The sequence below is a fragment of the Cyprinodon tularosa genome, unplaced genomic scaffold (genome assembly GCF_016077235.1).
Source record: "Cyprinodon tularosa strain WSP-4 unplaced genomic scaffold, ASM1607723v1 ctg63, whole genome shotgun sequence".
Taxonomy (NCBI): Eukaryota; Metazoa; Chordata; class Actinopteri; order Cyprinodontiformes; family Cyprinodontidae; genus Cyprinodon; species Cyprinodon tularosa.
In genome coordinates, this window is record NW_024039374.1 from 2,346,866 (window position 1) to 2,363,974 (window position 17,109).

The window sequence follows — 17,109 nt, forward strand, 5'->3', positions numbered from 1 at the left end:
CAAGATGTATCTAATTGACTATGTTAATATGCCTGGAAATATATATAATATATATCATATCAATATTATCTTTTGCTGACCATGACCACATTTTTTATATTAGATGTCAATATCAGAGTGAAAGTTTTATATCAGTGAATCCGTATATGGAGGAAAACTTACCTCAAAATCACTTTTTCTGGGCTTATACTTTAGCATAGATGGCTCTCTTCTTGTGCCGTCTTAATGACCTAAGGATATTTAGTCAAATTACGGCACGTTGTGCCTCAAACCATATGTGTGGTGTCCTCCTCATGTTTAACGAGTGTATGACATCAGCTTTTCAATTTGTATTGGTGTTGGCATTACAGCTATTGTGACAACACCTAGAAATTATTATTAGTTGGAGTAGGGGTGCACCGATTGATTAGCAGGCTGATTGATCAGCTCCTATTTTCTTAATTTTGAGAGCTCACGATTGGCTTATCTCTTTCACTGAACTTGTATACCTCTGCAAAGCTCTGAAAATCACCTGCTGTCAATGCTCTAAATTTATTAAAAAAATTTTTCAGAAGTTTTTAGTGTTTCTCGGGTACTGATTCCTTTTTTCAATAAGATAAGATTGAAATATTAAATGTGTCTTGTGATCTTATAACAACTGTCATTTATAAAATAAAATATGTATTCGTCAAAATTGGCATATCAAGCTTTTTAAACCTCCTGAATCGGTCAGAAACGTGTCATCGGTGCACACCTAAGTTGGAGTATTTGTCTTATAAAATATAGATTTTATTCATAGTCAAACTAAAATGGATTTTTGGAGACCCCTACTTGCAGATTTTTCAAAATGGGTCATCAAATAAAGAACATTACTTTAAAATATCAATTGTCAAAGTATTTAAAAAGAAGTGGTTACTAAACATCCAATTGGCTCTAAAATATTAAGATCAGTACAAAACGTCCTGTCTGCATTTATTGATCGACTTCAAAACCCAAAATACTGAGAATATTCAAACCTTCTTCCTTTTAGTTGTAAAAGGTTTTTAACGACTCTTGCCCAAGATCAGTCAAACATTAACTGGAGATTTATAATGTAAATAGGGATTTATTACAGCACAGTTCAGGGTTTAATGAAGTCTTATTTTATTTGGAAACGTTTTGGGGGTAATTAGGGCCACTTAAGACAAGCATCAAAATGGAATATTGACATATGAATTAAACCTAGAATGAAGGATTCTACATTGACTAAAATGCTGTTAACCAGAGGATTTGTTACACCACATATAAAAATATACACAACACACCTCAGCTTTGTAAGGGTAGTTTATTATTTCTTTAGTAAGGTTAAAGTTGCAGAAGTTGTGGTATTTATTCAGCTTTTTATTTTCTCCCCTTAAATTGGCAAGCAAGCTTTAGAGTGCAGCAGCCTTTGAACCATGGCCTATCCCATGACTGCAGCCCAGGGTATTAACCCAGAGCCACTGAGAGGCTTTAAAAGCCATCAGCTCATTGTCCGGAGACACTGAACCCCCTTCCTCTAAAATCTTTTACCCCATCCTTTCCTCCTTCCCTTTTTTCTTAAGAATGTATTGAGCTGGCCTCTACTGGTATTCATATTAATCAGTTTTAAGGTTCTAATGAGATAAGTGAGACTTAAGGGGAGTCCCCAAAGTGGCCTAAGCCCTCCAGATAAACAGAGGTGATGAGGGCTGCCTATAGCCACATCCTTTGGAGTGTGTGTGTTTTTCTTTAGGATAGTCATGCATACAAAAGTTTTAAAGTCCTTAATCTCTCAGTGGGGATTTGAAACCAAAACATGGATAAAACAAGTTTATAAAAGGGGCAGTCATCACATTGCCTTTTAAAAGTTGTAGTGACACAAGAGAGACATTTTTCTCGATTTGCTTTTTGAACATTATTTTTTTTGAAGGTCACGATAAGCTTGATCGTGTCTCAAGTTAGATTTTCTTGGAATCAGTAAACACCTTTCTTTTTCTCAATCCAGCCCGACATTCACTCCGTCTGCTCCCCATCCAGCTAAGTAGTCAAAGAAGATAGGCCAGTAGTTTTCCTTCTCTGGCTTCCCTTAGAGTGGAATATTACTCTCTCTGCTGCCCTCATCTTTTATTTTCTTGCTGGGATTACCAGATCTGTAAATGTACTGTCTTTAAGACCGGAAGGTCCTGCTGAGTTTACCAGGCACACCCGCCATCAGCATTTGGCTCAATGTTGTGGCTGCAGTGGTTGATTGACAACTGCTTACACCCCAGTTTTCAACCCCCTGCCTGCTCAGGATTTCTTTCTTCTAACCTTAAGCTTAATTTGTTTAAACCTACACATTAAACGGCACATATTGAGCGAGCGCTTAAGTGCCTTATTCCTTGCTTAATATATATATATATATATATTTTAAATTTAGAACATGTGCTTGTAACACAAGTAAATAACAAAAAAAAAAACAAACACAAACAAAAAAACAACCAATATATGTAAAAGATAAGTTATTGCCTCTTTGGAAGTCATAGGTTGGGTTTAAAAAAACATGTTTATTCATAATTTTTTACTGGCTTAAAAATGGTATTCCTGACAAAATACACTTTTTCGGCTCCTGCGTATGCTCACCCTGGTGGACGTTTGCTTTTGAACTGTGGTGGTGAGGTTGCACAAGACCCCAGAGAGTGTAGTTTCACCTGCTGCTCTGTTTCTTGGGGCCACAGGACTCCAGGGCCGGAGACATTCCAGCCAGGATTAGAGCTTGCATGTTAAACAGAAGTGCAAATTTAGGGGGGAAAGCAATGTGCCTTTTTTTTTTTTTGTCATAAGCTGGAATCACTTTTTACGTCGAACACATTTGACATCTAGATAATTATATTTGCAACTGAGTTTATACTTAAAAAACTTTTAATTTTGGTGGCTTTATATTTGATTTGTGTCAATTATAGATTATGTAAATACATAGTTGATTGAGCTTTAAATTACTAAGCAAAAAGATGAATATAATTTATATTGTGTGTTTGTTACCAGAGTTTGGGTTCCTTAGTTTAAATAATACCAATTATATCGATGCTTTGGGTGCTGGCAGATATTTAACCATCCTTAACAGGGACCAGTTATAATATTTGTAAAAGTTTCATGTGGAGAGGTTTGTGGTAAAGTTGTTCTAGCTTGGTTTTTTAAAAACAGGAAACCACTGTTATATTTATTATTGCATTGTCCTCATTATAAACTTGACAGGGTGTCTGTTTTTCTGGTATTTTTAATTAGGTGAATGATTGAGGTAGGCCAACAGCCTCTGGCAAAAAGTGTCATCTTTCTTACATTAGAACAGAGTGCGTGCTTGGCTTTGGGTGGTGAAATGAAATCTTTGTTGCCGTTTGCGATCTCTTAGAAGAACCGTTAACAATAAAAATTCAGCCAAGATAGAAATAGTTGTGGCTGATGGTAGAACAATTTATGCTTGGTTACATAAAGCAAAAGGCTTGCTAACAATCATTATGTCTCTACATGTATTTTGTTTCAATGATCTCATAAATTTAAAAATGACTTTTTACAATGGACATTGTAATGAAATATGAGTTTTTATGTTAACTAAAGGAAAGGTGCCAGCTGACAGGTAGGTCTGTGTAAGTGTTGGGGCATGTCAACCCTTCACGGACTCTATGGGGGCAGCAGCTTTAATAATGCAGAAAAGAAAACCCTTCTTTAATCCCTTCAGTGAAATGTAAAGAGCTGTCTGTATGTTAAGTCTAGGTCAGATTGTGTCTACCTCTGTACATTAGCCTCAGAACCTTCCGCCTGTATCAGTGGTAGGAGGAACATGGCACGAAGATGGTTGAATTATTCACACTCATAATCGCCCTTTATGTCCTGCTGCCAGGCCTGGCCCCACTGTTATTCTAGTGCATAATTGATAGTGCTCAGAAGTGGAAAAGTTAGAATAGCAGAAGTAATGCGAAGCGAATGTGTAGTCAGGCAGCTTGGGAAAGGGGGGCACAGGAGCTTTTACACCAAGCTTGTGTTAGCCTTTACGGGGCTTAGGCCCAGCCAGTGTGAGGATTGCGTGTGTAGGCCAGACAGACTTGAACGGGGAAGAGCGGGGTAGTGGGATAAGAGGGGAATGAAAGGATGAGGGAGGGGGGGAGGCAGAAGAGATGGGGACCAAATTTAACAAGGTCTGATCCTGAGCTGGCCTAGAATGTGATCTTTTTTCTTCCCCTGAAGTTGTTCTGGATGTCAACAATGGGAAAAAAAAAAAAATGAAGTAAGATCACTTCAGTGTTATTGAGGAACATAAATCATAGTTGTTGTTGCAGGATTTTGGTTGTTTGGGTCTTGTCCAGAATTCCTTTTGTTTTATCTGCTGCCTGCTGAGGCAGGTTGGGCAGACACTAACTTCACATTACGACATTTCAATACCGAAACCAAGAGCAGCAGCCTCCAGAGTATAATGAGACATGCTCAATTACGATTTTCAATCAAGTTTAAAACAGGATCTGTAATTCATTAATTTCAACTTATCATGTTTTAATAGGTAACCACATTTAAACAAAATATACCTTTTCAATTCAAAAAAACTTTTTTGCTCCTAAACTATTAGATAAACATATGAGGACAGAAACACAAATATTCATTGTTTTTAATCCAATATTTAGGTTATTTATTCATCAGTTTGGTTAAAAGTTATAACAAAAAATTAATGTTTATAACAGCAGAATTTGCCCATTTAATATGGTAGAAATATATAGCAACAAGGCATACAATATCACCCTGAACAATATAACATTTGCTGTAAACAGGAATTTGTATCTTTTTCTAATACTGACAACAGAACTATAATAATAGATTTATGAATAAAACATATCCTTTCAAAGCTTAACACTTGCTATTCAACATGCAACATTTAGTTTAATTAAAACATATGTACCACCATGGCTAACTTTTCACTTAAGCCAGTTATACCTTGGAGTTTTTCATATATAGACTTACTTACATTGGCTCTGAAGCTTAACTTATCTTCCAACGTGGGCTGGATAAAGAATTTGTTCTGCAACTGTAGACACTGATGTTAGTATTACAAACCTCTTTGGTGACGCGGCAAGATGTTTTTTTAAGCCCGAGTACCATAGTGGACTAACACTTGCAATGCTGCTTGTGTGTCAGATTTACGGGTGTGCAAGAAACAGAACAATTAAAGCTAGATGCTAAACATGTTCATGATCTTAGACAAACAAAAAAAAACTTAAGTAAATTCTTAGCTGAAATTATCTTTAAGTATCCAATTTCTTATTTTAGAAAGCTAAGTGAAATTTCACTATCCACACCTTATCTATTAGAATAAATCCATGAACTTTAAGTGCACTAGAGGAAGTGTCCTCACATTGATGAGTTTTAGGCTCCTAATTTAATAAGCAAGACTTTTAAAACTTTCAACAATTGATAGTACTATATGTTTTATTATCTACCAGAAGATCTTGAAAGAGTATGTCTGCAAGGGACTTTGTGACTTTCAACACAAGCCCTAAAAGATGTTCTTTAAGATAACAAAATAAAGATTTTGGACTAGCATACTTGGTTTTTGAAGTTTAATATTAATAAACAATCGTACATAAAGTGTGTATTAACATGTTTGTAGGACCTAAAACGGGTAGGATTTGTTTTCTGTCCTATTGGATAAAAGTATATTTGTTTGTTATTTAATCTGCAAATATGACCTGATTATAGGAACATTGCCATCTCAGGATTTCATTAGTGGATCTCTAATCTTCCCTCATTGTTTCGTCCTAACCTTCTGTCAGTATTTTATTTTCACTTTTTTTTTTTTTTTTACATTAATTGTCTTTGTTGAATGGACCTGTTCCAGTGAACTTTAAATATGTCTCAGGTGAGGGTGTTAACATGGCCCCAGGTGTAGTTTATACAACAACTCTCTAACCCTTGACAAAGCCGTGCTAACTGCTGCCTAGCTTTGCCTTTTGTGTTCCATAACAAAGCCCCTTTAGCTCCTAATAACACCACAGCACTGGCAGTGTCAAGAGAAACCTGAGATAAGGTCCACATCAGAGAGTTGGTATGGGAACTGTTTAATCCTCCTCTCGAAACCAAATCAACGCACAACACACAGGGATCATGTTTGGCAAAGTGGCTCCCTTTGATGAAGGGATCGAATGGCGCAAGAAGGTGAGAAGACCATAATGGAAAATAGAAATGCTGCTGAAAGCTGGTAATCTTTTGCAGAGCTGTGAAAAGAACCCTTGCAGCACAATACAGGGTGTGTGCTCACTCATCAAGATATACATGTATCATGCAGAACATTAATAGCACACCATTCTTCACCGTCTTTTAAATATTTTCTTTTTATTTTAAATTGTGTTCTTTTTAAGTTTATCCCTCTGATGTTTATTCCTCATCCATTTACACATTTTATTGAGTAACAAAAAAGAGGCAGGATTTCGAGAAAAGTAGCTAGTTATAGGTAGTTTACTTTCTTCAATGGTTACCACTTTCAAATAATGTGCTCAGACGGAACCCGATTCCAGCACCAAAGTAACCTTATTTGGGTGCTGTTACTCATCTGACCTACATGCAGTTCTCATGGCGATGGATAGAAACTCGGACGTTGGGTGACAAGCACCACTCCCCATGCCTCATCCACCCATTCAATCCTCCAGAGACGCTTCTGGTTCAGGGGGTCCAGATTGAGCTGCTGCTCCATCACAGTCACTTTCCATGGTGCTTCTGCTTGACCAGGATCTTTAACTTTTCTTCTTTGGGGCAGAATCGCTCAGAAAGATCAGAGCAAGTACCCTGGCAGAGTTGCACCAGATTGGGGCAGAGGTGTCTGGCAATGTCAGAGATGCACTTTGGAGCTAAGGGAAGATAGTAAAACAGCGGCATAGAATACCAGGAGAATGGAGGAGAATGGGGAAAGTGTGGCTGGGTAGCTCAAGTGGAAAGTCACCCATCCTGCAAACAGGAAGCCTGTGTTCGTATCCTAGGTGGAGATAATGAGCTTCCAGTGTGAGTCATTAGGCAAGACCCTTCACGCTAATGCCTGTCCCCATACTGCTCCATGGGTGCCGCACAATGGCAGCCCACTGCTCCGCAAGGGGATGGGTTAAATGCAGAGAGTTAATTTCGTTGCTCTGTACTTGTGACAGTGAAATGAAAAAATGCTGAAAAATAAGAAAGTGCGATAGAGTAGGGGAGAGGCTGCGGCAAGGGCCACCTTTGGAAGCTAACAGCAGGAGACTAGTGGAGGACAGCTTTGGAGAAAGAGCAGAACAAATGATAAATTAATTTAACAGTCCTTTTAAGGGATAATTTAAAACAGCTTTTTAAAAAGCCACTCACAAATCTTTTAAGAGCATTTCTTCATGCTATGTCAGCATTTTTTTTTCTATCTTCCATATAAAAAGCTTAGTCTCAGGAACGCTCCTTCACCGTCCGTAACAACCACATCCAGTCCTGATTGGTTGCAATGAATTGAAAAGACAGAAACTTTTATGTTTTCGCTTTGCATCCATCGCAGGTGTTTCATCCCTCCTGTGGCGCTGGAATCACAAAAATCGTGCCCGTGGGATTGCTAGAAATGTGTCTGTGTATTGCTTCTGTTGTGCTCCTTTACAAAAGGACATAAAAAGGCATTTGTTTTGAACGCATCTTTAGTGAAAAAAAGGTTGACACTAGTTTGCAGAAACAGATCCACAAGCAGGTAGGACAGAGGCTAATGGTGCTTAGAAAGCAAGCCAGGAATAGAGAGGGAGCTTGAAATTTTGTATTTCAAGGTTTCGTGGTACTAAATCTATACACGTGAAATGGTAAAAAAAAACATCTTAGAAAGAGTTTAGCAGAGTGTTTATTTCAAATTAAACTACTCGTTGGAGTATTTATTGTAAGTGTGCCCTTTTGGCAGATTCCCGACTTTATGTCAATATAGATACCAACCACACATTTGATGTTTCTCTTTATAAATGTATATTAAATATCATGCATTTTCTCCTTATTAGACAGATGCCCTGATATGTTGACCTGCCACCTTAATTCCCAATGAAATACACTAAACCTTCATGGTGTTCTTTGTAATTTAAATCTGACAAAATTAAGGGATTGTGAATACTCTTGCAAGGTGCTGCATATTTATAATCTTTTGTCAGCACCAGTGTTTTTAATATGCCTGAAAGTACTTTCCACTGGATTCCCTACTTCGTGGCCATGAAGCAGAAACATTACCAGTCTCAGTAACTCATAAAACCAATTTATGGGTACTCTTATGACCTGTGCACCTACTGGAGCCATTCTTTAAAGATGCAGACAGAGATTGCTCCAAACTCTCCCCAATTACCACCCTTTTTAGAAGTAATAAACACTGATCGATATGTGATAGCGGGAGGTTAATCACTGGCTTAAGCTTAGTTATTTCCAATTTAGATACTTCTTATCAAACAGAAATTGCAGCGTTTACAAGCTCTCCATGGATTTGTTTTATTGTTTTCTTCCCATGGGCCAAATCCATTGCACCATCCTTTTTTTTTTTTTTTGGTTCTATCCACCCATCTCATCTGCTGTTCTTTGAGGAATTGCAAGAAGCGGAATACTTTTAGGTGCAGTTATTTTTATGTCGACTTATTTTGAGATACTCCCAATGAGGAGATACTTCTATTAAATAGAACTTTGATGGATACTTCTCATATTAAAGTAAACTCTGCTGCTGTTCTGGTGAATGAAATTAAACATTACAGACCCTTCTTAAATGCATTGTGGCCATCAAACAATATGATGTAGTATGTAAACATGCATCTTTGTGGCTAAGCTCTAATGCCTATTTACTTTCAGGATCAGTGTGCCAGCACGGGGCATTGCACTGGCACTGGCAGGTATGGATTAGCCTCCTTTATGTCTCACTGTGAAGTTAATTGAGAAAGTCTTATTCCCACAGTGGACCTGGACCATTTCAGACCTGCATGCAGACGCAAGTTTATAAAACACAGCAGATTTGCTTTTTAATTTCAGTTGATGATTCCTACCTTCACTCTAATGAGACTGCATCCAATAAATCATTTTTCAGTGACCTTTCACGTTCTTTCTCCTCATCAGACCTCCAGCACGTCCCCATCACCACTAATGTAATGCCAGTATTATATGATGTAATAGCTTATTACAGTATCACTAATTAGATTGCAGAGTAGTTTGATGCGTTATCAACTTGTTCCAACCATCAATTTTATTTACTGATGTGTTTGTTTTTGTTCATTCTTATTTTTCAGGGCAGTTATACCTGGTGGGTTTAACCTCTTAATAAATTCCCCAGATTTTACATTAATTCCCTTTTTTATTTTTTTATTTTGTGCACTGTGCAATTACATTATTTTATTTCTTTCAGCAAAATGGTGTAAAAGTCTGTTGAGTGGTCTGTATTCCTAGAAAAGCTCTCTATAAGTCTAGTCTATTTACTACTTCACCACTTTAAGAACACTTTTTCATTTTTAGATGATGGATTGAGTAAAACTATGCAAGATGTCAAAGTTTGGGTTATTCTTTAGGACATACCCCTGCCATAATTTTCTCCCAGATCTCGCCACTGTGCTCCTTGGTCCTCACAATGCTGTTTGTTCTCAATTATTCTCTAACAAAGCTCTAATACTTTAACAGAACGACTGAATTTAAACACAAACTAAACTATACACAGGTGGACTCTGTTTTCTGCATTGATTTCCTACTAATTAACTTCTGCAGACAACTGCCACTTTTTTCCATTTAGGGGATAAACAGGTTCCCAAAAATTATTTGAGGCCCCGTCCACACGAAGACGAACCCTGGCCTAAACGCACACATTTTTCACCAAACCAGCCTCTCATCCACACGAAGCCGGCGTTTCGGGGGTCTGTTAACGATCATTTTTTTATTCAGCCTTCAGAGTGGGAAGATTCTGAAACGCCGTTTTCGCGTTTCCATCTTTACGCCCTAACCGCATATTTTTTTTTACACGCATGCGTCATAGCGTCGCCTCTACACACGCATGCGCGACCAGTATCACAACAACAATGGCGCCGTTGCTAATGCTACTCACCCTGCTGTCGGGCTTACAACAGAATCTTCTTCTTCTGGAATATCTCCAGGAAGAACAGAGCAATATCGACGACATAGTTCAGCACCTGAATTTCACTTAACCACGAAAATGGACCCGCAGGGCAACCATGTATAAATATTAGTGCACATGCCCAACATTTCGTCGCTTATTTTTGCTTTGGCACCACAGCGCCACTTACAGGCCTGGCATACATTTTGCAGCGTTTTCATGCATTCGTGTGGACGCTCACATTTATTTTACGTCTCCGTCTTTACGGCAAACGTTTTGGAAAATATCAGCGTTTCGTGTTCGTTTTGACTTCGTGTGGACGGGGCCTGAAACCATATTTTTTTTCTTTCACCTCATTCATATTAAAATTTCTTAAGGTGGTTGTGCCTTTAGGTCTTGTGGATGCTTTCAAATTCACTTTATGTGAAACTACAGCAATTAAAAACGTCTGTCTTTCTTTGTTATATATTTGTTCTGCTGACATCTTTGAAAACGGAGAAAAAACTCTTCACCTCGCTAAATCCTCATCGCACGTTAGATTTGCAGGCTTTTGTTGTATTTTGTCCAAATGTTTTTCTTTTACATATCTTGATGTGGAAATAACTCTGTCCCTTCTGGCCTTATTTTCTCTGCTAGTCTTTTAATTGTGAATATTTCCAAGTGTTTTACAGCTCAGTAATGATTTTATAGCGAGCTGTTTTATACCCGTGTCCAAACCAAGCAGCCTGGGGAAGATTTAGAGTGCTGCTGGGTAGTGAGCCCTAATTGGAAGGTCAGGAGGATGTGTTTCAGACTAGCGGGAAATCACCTGCATACTCCGGATTTAAAGGTTATCCAAACCCATCCATAGACACATAAACATATATTTAGATCTATTCAGGATTTCTTTAGATGTTTTTGGTCTGAGGTGCTTATGCTAAATTTTTTGTCCTTTTTTAACAGATTACTCCTGTTGCTTTTTTGGCACACTTTTGTACTTTAAATAATGAGTCAGATGTTATTTTCCAAATTTTCCATGACTTAAGACAAAAAAAGCAATATTGAAATTATATAAATTATCTAAGGAAAAAAACATACCAACCTGGCCTGAAAAAAAAAAGAATGACTACCTAAACCTAGAAGTTTAACACTACAAAGTGTTCATGATTAACTTGGAACCAAACTTGAACCTTTCTGTGGAACACGTTTAGCCTACTTTTAGCCTATTGCACCCACACTGAGGGATTTTCCATTGGGAACAGCTTGCATAGCATCTCAATCCAGTTTAACCATGAAATCGACTGCCAGTCAGAAGTGGACTGGTATGTAAAGTCAAATACATTGTCTCAGTGTATAAACCAAAATACTCTTAAATGTGAAGTTATCAACTGACAATCGCCTCCAGGATTTAATGCTTGAGAGCAAATTTCATTGTTTCATCACTGCAAGGTTTAACTGTAAATATAATTTGATTTACCTTTAAGGTCATGGTGGTTTTACACCAGGCGTAACAGGATTCACACCTTCCAAGGAGCTTCTCCTTTGTCTGGTCTGTCCAGAGAGTATTTTCTAAAAAGCATTGGGGATCATCAAGTGGTTTCTTTTTGGCTAGCAGTGGTTTTCACCCAGGAAGACGAGGTCTGTCTTTGTCTTTTTTTTTTTTTTTTTTTTTTTTTTACAAAGGACCACACCTTACTTTTTAGTGAATAAAAAAAAAATGGACTCATCTCTGGAATAGGAATTTTACACTGTATTGTCAGAAATGAAAGTAGTGCAATGAATTTGACGATACAAAAAACAAAAAAGCTGAAAGAAGGAAGTAAGTTTGTGGTCATTAAGAAGTCTCCCAGCTGGTTCTGCTTCTGGTCTTTGGTCTGCATGACATGCCACGAGTCAGCTGAAATCCTACCTTGACTGGAAGGCATGGTATGTCTCTGTGTTCTGCGCTTGTTTCTCTGAGGCTCTGTTTCTGTGTTCTGCGCTACATCTAATGGTTGTTTCAAAGTTTCTCTCAATCTTGCCTGGTATAGTATGATTGGTGTAAACTCTGAAGGAACTGGGACTAGTTATAGGGGAAGCGTTACGAGGTTGGTAGATAAAGGGCCGATGAGTGAGTTAGACTGCTAATGTTTACTGGGCAACAAGGTGGGCTCACGAAAAGGATAATCTCAGGCGGATTAAAGTCGTGACTTATACATTTTTATTGTACATGTTCACATGTACACCTTTCGCATTTGGTAACATAGGCTACGTTCACACTGCAGCCTGAAGTGACCCAAATCCGATTTTTTGGCCCATATGAGATCCTGATCTGATCTTTTCATGAAAGTCTGAACCAAACAGGTCTGATTTTTGCCAATCCGACCCAGGCCGCTTGGCTATGTGGTCCTGAATCCGATACGAATCAGATCTTTTCAAATGCGACCTGTGTCTGAACGGCCAGATCGGATTCATCCTGTGATGTTATTGCGTGCTCTGCTGCGCATGCAGGACACTTGCGTTGTATGACTACAGTTTGCACAGGAGATATCATAAAAATCGCATATATTTGGAAATATGAATGGCATCGCAAAAAAATCAGATTTCACAAAAAAATCGGAATTGAGCATCAAGGCCTGCAGTCTTAACGTAGCCTTAGAAAAACATATTTTTTTTATAGCTTTCTAAATGTGAAAGCTGCAACGTTTACCTGCATTGTAGTTTTATTCCGATTGCATGCATTAATGTGCGTAAAAATGAGTTCCCTCCCACCCTTAGTTTTAATACAGTTATTGACAACAGAAGGAAAGGTGAGGTTATTGCAGACAAAGAGGCAGAATGTGCTGACTGGAGCATCCAGGGACAAAAGCCAGGCAGGAGTGTTGACTAAGGACGGGTGCAGGGAGTGGTGGGGGTAGGGGTATATCCAACATAAACTGCATGGCTCAAATGAAGTAGCCTGGCTTGCTGACCAGCACTCCTCCATCTCATCTGACCTCCTTACTCTTTATGCTGTTTCTTTTCCTTTTCTTTTAATTTAGACGGCCGTCTTACATTTGAGCAAAGAGAATTGATTTTTCTGTCCCTTCGTTCCCCTCTTTTCTTTTATTTAAAACCCCTCCGCCATCTCAACCCCCTCAGAGCCCAAATCAATACAGTATCTGCATGTGCTCCGGGTTAAAACACAAGCACCAACTGTAACAATGACACACTGGGCTCAGTATCCTCTCTTCCTATTGTTTATCCTGTTTTCTCCCTGGCATCTGCCTGCTCCAGGTTACCTTTTAAATACTGTTTGGTTTTCTTTCTTTAAACTTGGTGAATATCTGATGCAAAAAGGTTAGAAAGTTAAGAGATTTGGAATGTCTTTTCTGCACCTCTGTTGACCTGCGCTCCTTCTGTCCAGCTCCTCCTCCTTTTCCCCTGCTCCTCCTCTGATGACTAGGGATGAGAGTCGCAGTATGTATATATGGGCATAATGAAGCTCATCCATTCTTATGGGGTCGCTAAGATATACATTAACAGCTTTTGCATTAGATCCCCTTGCCCTGGGCTGGTTTTATGTGAGTTTACATTTTTATTAGTTATTGCTTGATTTTTTTATCTCCTTGTAATTTTCTCTTTTGTTCCCATATTCCAGCTTTGTATGTGTATAAACGGTAATACAAGCACCAGTCTGAGCCTGACACCTCTTCTCCATCTTCAGATGTATGTCCATCATATGGAGCAGAACGACATCAAGAGCTTTAAAGCCCAGCATGGGAAGCTACATGCTGGGCCTGCTGTTTTCATCGTACTCTTCTCTCTGATGACAAATGACCTGTGTCTCCGGAGCCGACGCTGAGAGCTGCTGTGGGGGCGGGGTTAGGGAGGGTTTAATAGTGTTAGGTGCCCAGTTATATGAGCTGAACTGAGAAATGGCTGTAAAGAAAGAAAAAGAAATCGTATCTGCTGTATGTTTGAGTATTGACGTTTATCAAATCAGCTGGTGAGCAAAAATCATCCAATTTTACACTTGATCAGTCCTTATTGGGGATTTGTTGGTAATAAGCTAAATATGTAATGATTTCGCTGTGTCTGTCCCTATGCTTGATGCTGGCATAGAAGCCTGTGTCAATGAACCCCAAAGCACCTTAATGATCAAGAGATATTGACATAAACCCTGACAAGAACTTTCCATTTCTTACCTTGTATTTAGTTCTTGTTGATTTTATTGGTATGTTTTGGACAATTGTCATGATGCAGTTCATCTTTAACAGAAGTTCTTACCTTTTAATTTTCTTAAGGTTTTAGGAGACCTCATACAGCATTTTGTGGGCTGTTCTCAGGTTAACTTGCTTAGATTGGCTAAATCTGCACATGATGGTACTAGTTTTTCATGCCCACCTAAAGGATAAATCAGATTTGTCTAAAATGGTATTGACTGGTTAGAAGCTTTACAATAAACAGTTGTTTGGGGCATCCATAATTTGAATGATTACTATATATATAAAAAAAGATAAAATATAAGTTGAACAGATGTTTTTTTTTTTCGTAAGCCAACAGATGCAAAGCCTTGTGCTGCTTGAAAAATATACACCTATCAAACAAGATAACACAGCTCGGTGCTTGGGGAATATGAAGCTGTTTGTGAGCACCATTCTGCAGTGACCTTTGTGAAAGCAATGGTAAAGGAAAATCAAGATTGACAGAGTGGTATTGCTGAGTAATTTTGCTCTGTTAGAATAGCTAGTGATTGGATATGCTTTTATTTCTGTGTAATACTCAGTAAATAGCCTCTGATTCACAGCATATCACAGAACGGGGTAGCACGAGGGGGTTGGTGTGACTAACAGCTCTTTGTTCGAATCAAGGTTTTCATCAGGCCTTCAAGACCTCCATTTGAAAAACATAATGCCTAATTCGTCCCACTTGGTTCTCCAAGCTTTCTCTGGCTTGCCGTCTTTTCCTTTTTCTTCCATTTTTAGATTTGTGCATCAAAAATGACATCTGAACACACACTGAAAGTGCCCATGGGCATGAACAAACACATTTACAATGCTAAAACGCAAATACCTTCCCTCTAACCCCCTTTTGACCTCATCTGAGCCAAAGAGGCATAAACATTTTGGTGTGTTAGGTTGATATGACTCTATACTATATTTCTCCAGTTGATTTAAAGATGGATCTCAATGCTTGGCTCATTTGATTTAATTTGTTCTGGATAAGATTATAAATGATAGGTTCTGATTTTCATTTATTTGATACTTAAGAAGTCTTACCTTTAAAATTACATTAGTTCAGAATCAGAATCAGAATCAAGTTTATTGCCAAGTAGGTTTGCACTTACAAGGAATTTGACTTGTTGTTGGTGCAGACAAAAAACAAAACAAAATAGCAAAATAAGATAGAATATATATAAAATATATATATATATATATATATATATATATATATATATATATATATATATATACACAGAAGCTATTTACAAACAGTAGACTGTGCGTTAATGTAACGCAGAAATCCTGAATGGGCGAGAGAAACATTGTCCAGTGTCACGGGCGGGTCTTGGCCTTGTTGATAAGGCCGATAGCAGATGGGAAAAAACTGTTTTTGTGACGGGAGGTTCTGGTCCTGATGGAGCGCAGCCTCCTGCCAGAGGGTAGTGGCTGAAATAGTCTGTGACTGGGGTGCGAGGGATCAGCCACAATCTTCCCTGCGCGCCTCAGAGTCCTGGAGGCGTGCAGCTCCTGGAGAGATGGGAGGTTGCAGCCAATCACCTTCTCTGCAGACCGGATGACGCGCTGCAGTCTGCTCTTGTCCTTGGCGGTGGCACCAGCGTACCAGATGGTGATGGAGGAAGTGAGGATGGACTCAATGATGGAGGAGTAGAACTGCACCATCATTGTCCTGGGCAGGTTGAATTTCTTCAGCTGCCGCAGGAAGTACAACCAACACACCGTGGCTGCCATCTGCGGCGCCAGCTCCATTTGTAATAAGTTGTGAACAGAATTAACCTTCACAGAGGGTATGTTCAATAAATATTAAAAAAGGGCTGGAATCAAAAGCATGTTAAATGCAGAAGTCTGTGCTGTGATTGATAAGTCCCTGCTTTCTTTAGTTAAAAAAAACTATACGTTTGGCTATTAATATGTTTTAATTTAATTGCATTATTATGTAAAAATAGTCAAATAACCACAAGTGTTTTTTGTTTACTTTTACTCTAGAAGCAGAAAACTCCATATCTCCCTAATTTACCAAGATAGTTATTGGGGAAGTTTTGTCTAAATTATGGCATTTTAATATTATTGGTATTAAAGTCACAGACCACACTGTTGTTTGATTATTGTCCATAGCCAACATTTGGGTTTTCTTAACACCTTAAAGATATTTATCAAAATGTAAGAGAGATGTATTGGCAACTGCAGCTTTGTATCCTTAGTGTCATGTGACCATTTTTTGTGTGCAGATATCCACAATAAAGATCTAAGGAAAGAGTAGAAGCACTGGCTAACACAAACTTAGCGTGCTCAAAACTTATAAAGTAATTAAGCAAACACAACATTAACAGACACTGTTAACATGAGCATTGTACAATGGCTGTCCTGCAGAACCCATCTGTGACAATGAGATATGTCAAATTCAGTGATATATGTACAAGGCCTTTAGAATGACACTTAGTGTGGCAATAAGCCTAATATTAAATTACCTGTATCCCTAGCATCTATAGATCTGTACAGCAAATTGTTAATAGGGCTTAAAGTAATCAGCCATTGACGCAAAAAGAAGTGTGTGCTTCCATATTTACGTCCTGCAATATCTGCACCTAAGCAGCTTTAGGAAAAAAGTTTAAACTTCCCTGCTGTTATATAAACATTATACTAAAATGTCGGAAATAGAGCTGATAGTTAGATTCAGAAAGTCTGGAGAGGTAGAAACAAAGTGTGAAAAAATTAGGGTTATCTCAAGCCTTTAGTACAATGCTTCCTCTAACAATTGGCTGCGTCAGTGACTTCTGTCTGTTCTGGTAATCCCATGCTGCCGTAATGATGTTGAGATGAGGACGCTGTAGGGGCCACACCATCTGTTGGAGGACTTTGTGTTCTTTTTCTCAC

The 17,109-nt window shown here is 38.4% G+C and overlaps 1 protein-coding gene across 2 annotated transcripts in view; it reads left to right on the forward strand.

Annotated features, from left to right (window-relative positions):
* Positions 1–17,109, forward strand: part of efna5b (ephrin-A5b) — a 137,379-nt gene that overhangs the window by 14,286 nt on the left and 105,984 nt on the right. The gene's annotated exons all lie outside the window — the stretch shown is intronic.